The following is a 6,375-nucleotide window of genomic DNA, read 5'->3' as shown; positions in this document are numbered from 1 at the left end:
CCATCACGTATAACGTCATATTGAATTACGTCATAACGTATAATGTCATGTAGTATTAAGGTATAACGTATATCGTCCCATAGTAATACGTCATAACATATAGCGCTATATTGAATTGCGCGATAACGTATAACGTCACATAGTATTACGTCATAACATATGACGTCATATAATATTGCGTCATAACACATAACGTCACATAGTAATACGCCACAACGGATGACGTCATATAGAGTTACGGCATGACGTACAGCGTCATACAGAATTACGTCATAACGTACAATGTAACATAGTAACACGTCATAACGTATAATGTCATGTAGTATTAAGGTATAACGTATAACGTCACACAGTAATACGTCATGACGTATAACGTTATATTGTGTGACGTCATAACGTATAACGTCATAGAGAATTACCTTACAACGTATAACGTCATATAGTATTGCGCCAAAACGTATAACGTTATAAAGTATAACGTCATAACGTATAACGTCATATAGTATTACGTCATAACGCAAAACGTCATATAGCATTGCGCCATGACGTACAACGTTATATGTTATTGTGTTATAACGTATAACGTCACAAGGTAATACGCCATAACGTATAATGTCATGTAGTATTAATTTATAACGTATAACGTCACATAGTAATACGTCATAACGTATAGCGCTATATTGTATTGCCTCATAACGGATAACGTCACATAGTATTGCGTCATTCCGAATGACGTCATATAGTATTCCGTCATGACGTATAACGTCACACAGTTCTACGTCAGAACGGATGACGTCATATAGAATTACGCCATGACGTATAACGTCATATTGAATTACGTTATAACGTATAACGTCATATTAAACTACGTCATAACGTATAACGTCACATAGTTCTACGTCAGAACGGTTGACGTCATATAGATTTACGCCATGACGTATAACGTCACATAGTAATACGTCATAACGTATAGCGCTATATTGTATTGCGTCATAACGCATAACGTCACATAGTATTGCGTCATTCCGAATGACGTCACATAATATTGCGTCATAACGTATAACGTCACATAGTAATACGCCATAACGTATAATGGCATATAATATTGCGTCATTCCGAATGACGTCATATAATATTGCGCCATGACGTATAACGTCATATAGTATTACGTCATAACATATAACGTCGTATAGTATTGTGTCATGACGTTCAACGTTATATGTTATTGTGTAATAACGTATAACGTCACAAAGTAATTCGTCATAACGTATAGCGCTATATTGTATTGCGCCATAACGTATAACGTCACATAGTATTACGTCATAACGTATGACGTCATATAGTATTGCGTCATAACGTATAACGTCACATAGAAGTAAGCCACAACGAATGACGTCATATAGAATAACGTCATGACGTATAACGTCATATAGAATTACATCATAAAGCACAACGTCACATAGTAATACGTCATAACGTATAATGTCATGTAGTATTACGGTATAACGTATAACGTCACACAGTTTCACGTCATGACGTATAACGTTAAATTGTGTGACGTCATAACGTATAACGTCATATAGAATTACGGTAAAACGTATAACGTCATATAGTATTGCGCCATGACGTATAACGTTATATTGAGTGACGTCATAACGTATGACGTCTTATAGTATTGCGTCATTCCGAATGACGTCATATAATATTGCGTCATAAGGTATAACGTCACATAGTAATACGTCATAACGTATAACGTCATGTAGTATTAAGGTATAACGTATAACGTCACATAGTAATACGTCATAACGGATGACGTCATATAGTGTTGCGTCATAACGTATAGCGACACATAGTACTACGCCACAACGGATGACGGCATATAGAATTACGTCATGACGTATAACGTTATATAGAATTACGTCATAACGTATAGCACTATATTGTATAGCGTCATAACGTATAACGTCACATAGTACGACGTCATAACGGATGACGTCATATAGTATTGCGTCATAACGGATAACGTCACATAGTATTGCGTCATTCCGAATGACGTCATATAGTCTTCCGCCATGACGTATAACGTCATATTGAATTACGTCATAACGTATAATGTCATGTAGTATTAAGGTATAACGTATATCGTCCCATAGTAACACGTCATGACGTATAACGTTAAATTGTGTTACGTCATAACGTATAACGTCATATAGAATTACGGTAAAACGTATAAGGTCATATAGTATTGCGCCATGACCTACAACGTCATATAATATTGCGTCATAACGTATAACTTCACATAGTAATACGCTATAACGTATCACGGCATATAGTATTGTGTCATTCCGAATGACGTCATATAATATTGCGTCATAAGGTATAACGTGACATAGTAATACGTCATAACGTATAACGTCATGTAGTATTAAGGTATAACGTATAACGTCACATAGTAATACGTCATAACGGATGACGTCATATAGTGTTGCGTCATAACGTATAGCGACACATAGTACTACGCCACAACGGATGACGGCATATAGAATTACGTCATGACGTATAACGTTATATAGAATTACGTCATAACGTATAGCACTATATTGTATAGCGTCATAACGTATAACGTCACATAGTACGACGTCATAACGGATGACGTCATATAGTATTGCGTCATAACGTATAACGTCACATAGTATTACGTCATAACGTATAGCGCTATATTGTATAGCGTCATAACGTATAACGTCACATAGTACTACGTCATAACGGATGACGTCATATAGTATTGCGTCATAACATATAACGTCATATAGTATTGCGTCATGACGTACAACGTTTCAGAGTATTACGTCATAACGTATGACGTCATATAGTATTGCGTCATAACGTATAACGTCACATAGAACTAAGCCACAACGGATGACGTCATAAAGAATTACGTCATGACGTGTAACGTTATATGGTATTGCGCAATAACGCATAACGACACATAGCACTACGCCACAACGGATGACGTACTACAGAATTACCTCATAACGTATAACATCACATAGTAATACGTCATAACGTATAGCGCTGTATTGTATTGCGTCATAACGGATAACGTCACATAGTATTGCATCATTCCGAATGACGTCATACAATATTGCGTCATAACGTATAACGTCACATAGTAATACGTCATAACGTATAATGTCATGTAGTATTAATTTATAACGTATAAAGTCACATAGAACTACGTCATAACGTATGACGACATAAAGTATTGCGTCATGACGTATAGCGTCACATAGTACTACGCTACAACGGATGACGTCATATAGAATTACGTCATGTCGTATAACGTCATATAGAATTACGTCATAACGTACAGCGTAACATAGTAATACGTCATAGCGTATAATGTCATGTAGGATTAAGGTATAACTTATAGCGTCACATAGTAATACGTCATGACGCATAACGTTATATTGTGTGACGTCATAATGTATAACGTCATATAGTATTGCGTCATAACGTATAGCGTCACATAGTACTACGCCACAACGGATGACGTCATATAGAATTGCGTCATGACGTATAACGTTATACAGAATTACGTCATAACGTACAACGTCACATAGTAATACGCCACAATGGATGACGTCATATAGAATTACGTCATGACGTACAACGTCATACAGAATTACGTCATAACGTACATCGTAACATAGTAATACGTCATAACGTATAAAGTCATATAGTATTGCGTCATGACGTACAACGTCACATAGTAATACGCCATAACGTATAACGGCATATAGTATTGCGTCATGACGTACAACGTTATATGTTATTGTGTAATAACGTATAACGTCACAAAGTAATTCGTCATAACGTATAGCGCTATATTGTATTGCGTCATACCGTATAACATCACATTGTAATACGTTATAACATATAGCGCTATACTGAATTGCGCGATAACGTATAACGTCACATGGTATTACGTCATAACGTATGACGTCATATAATATTGCGTCATAACGTATAACGTCACATCGTAATACTCCACAACGGATGACGTCATATAGAATTACGTCATGACGTACAACGTCATACAGAATTACGTCATAACGTACAATGTAACATAGTAATACGTCATAACGTATAATGTCATGTAGTATTAAGGTATAACGTATAACGTCACATAGTAATACGTCATGATGTATAACGTTATATTGTGTGACGTCATAACGTATAACGTCATATAGAATTACGTTACAACGTATAACCTCATATAGTATTGCGCCAGGACGTATAACGATATAAAGTATAACGTCACAACGTATAACGTCATATAGTATTGCGTCAGTCCGAATGACGTCATATAATATTGCGTCATAACGTATAACGTCACATAGTAATACGTTATAACGTATAATGTCAGGTAGTATTAAGGTATAATGTATACCGTCACATAGTTATACGTCATAACGTATACCGCTATATTGTATTACGTCATAACTTATAACGTTATTTAGTATTGCGCCATGACGTACAACGTTATATGTTATTGTGTAATAACCTATAACGTCCCATAGTAATACGTCATAACGTATAGCGCTATATTGTATAGCGTCATAACGTATAACGTCACATAGTACGACGTCATAACGGATGACTTCATATAGTATTGCGTCATAACGTATAACGTCACATAGTATTACGTCATAACGTATAGCGCTATATTGTATAGCGTCATAACGTATAACGTCACATAGTACTACGTCATAACGGATGACGTCATATAGTATTGCGTCATAACATATAACGTCATATAGTATTGCGTCATGACGTACAACGTTTCAGAGTATTACGTCATAACGTATGACGTCATATAGTATTGCGTCATAACGTATAACGTCACATAGAACTAAGCCACAACGGATGACGTCATAAAGAATTACGTCATGACGTGTAACGTTATATGGTATTGCGCAATAACGCATAACGACACATAGCACTACGCCACAACGGATGACGTACTACAGAATTACCTCATAACGTATAACATCACATAGTAATACGTCATAACGTATAGCGCTGTATTGTATTGCGTCATAACGGATAACGTCACATAGTATTGCATCATTCCGAATGACGTCATACAATATTGCGTGATAACGTATAACGTCACATAGTATTACTTCGTAACGGATGATATCATATAGTATTACGTCATGACGTATAACGTCACATAGAACTAAGCCACAACGAATGACGTCATATAGAATATCGTCATAACGTATAACGTCACATAGTAATACGTCATAACGTAGAATGTCATATAGAATTACGTCATGACGTATAACGTTATATAGAGTTACGTCATAACGTACATCGTAACATAGTAATACGTCATAACGTATAATGTCATGTAGTATTAAGGTACAACGTATAACGTCACATAGTAATACGTCATAACGTACAGCGCTATATTGTATAGTGTTATAACGTATAACGTCAGCTAGTACTACGCCACAACGGATGACGTCATATAGACTTACGTCATGACGTATAACGTCATATAGAATTACGTCATAACGTACAACGTCACATAGTAATACGTCATAACGTATAATGTCATGTAGTATTAATTTATAACGTATAAAGTCACATAGAACTACGTCATAACGTATGACGACATAAAGTATTGCGTCATGACGTATAGCGTCACATAGTACTACGCTACAACGGATGACGTCATATAGAATTACGTCATGTCGTATAACGTCATATAGAATTACGTCATAACGTACAGCGTAACATAGTAATACGTCATAGCGTATAATGTCATGTAGGATTAAGGTATAACTTATAGCGTCACATAGTAATACGTCATGACGCATAACGTTATATTGTGTGACGTCATAATGTATAACGTCATATAGTATTGCGTCATAACGTATAGCGTCACATAGTACTACGCCACAACGGATGACGTCATATAGAATTGCGTCATGACGTATAACGTTATACAGAATTACGTCATAACGTACAACGTCACATAGTAATACGCCACAATGGATGACGTCATATAGAATTACGTCATGACGTACAACGTCATACAGAATTACGTCATAACGTACATCGTAACATAGTAATACGTCATAACGTATAAAGTCATATAGTATTGCGTCATGACGTACAACGTCACATAGTAATACGCCATAACGTATAACGGCATATAGTATTGCGTCATGACGTACAACGTTATATGTTATTGTGTAATAACGTATAACGTCACAAAGTAATTCGTCATAACGTATAGCGCTATATTGTATTGCGTCATACCGTATAACGTCACATTGTAATACGTTATAACATATAGCG

The sequence above is a fragment of the Bombus fervidus genome, unplaced genomic scaffold (genome assembly GCF_041682495.2).
Source record: "Bombus fervidus isolate BK054 unplaced genomic scaffold, iyBomFerv1 scaffold0020, whole genome shotgun sequence".
NCBI lineage: Eukaryota > Metazoa > Arthropoda > Insecta > Hymenoptera > Apidae > Bombus > Bombus fervidus.
The sequence above is the reverse complement of the archived record's forward strand: the minus strand, read 5'-3'. Positions refer to the sequence as shown.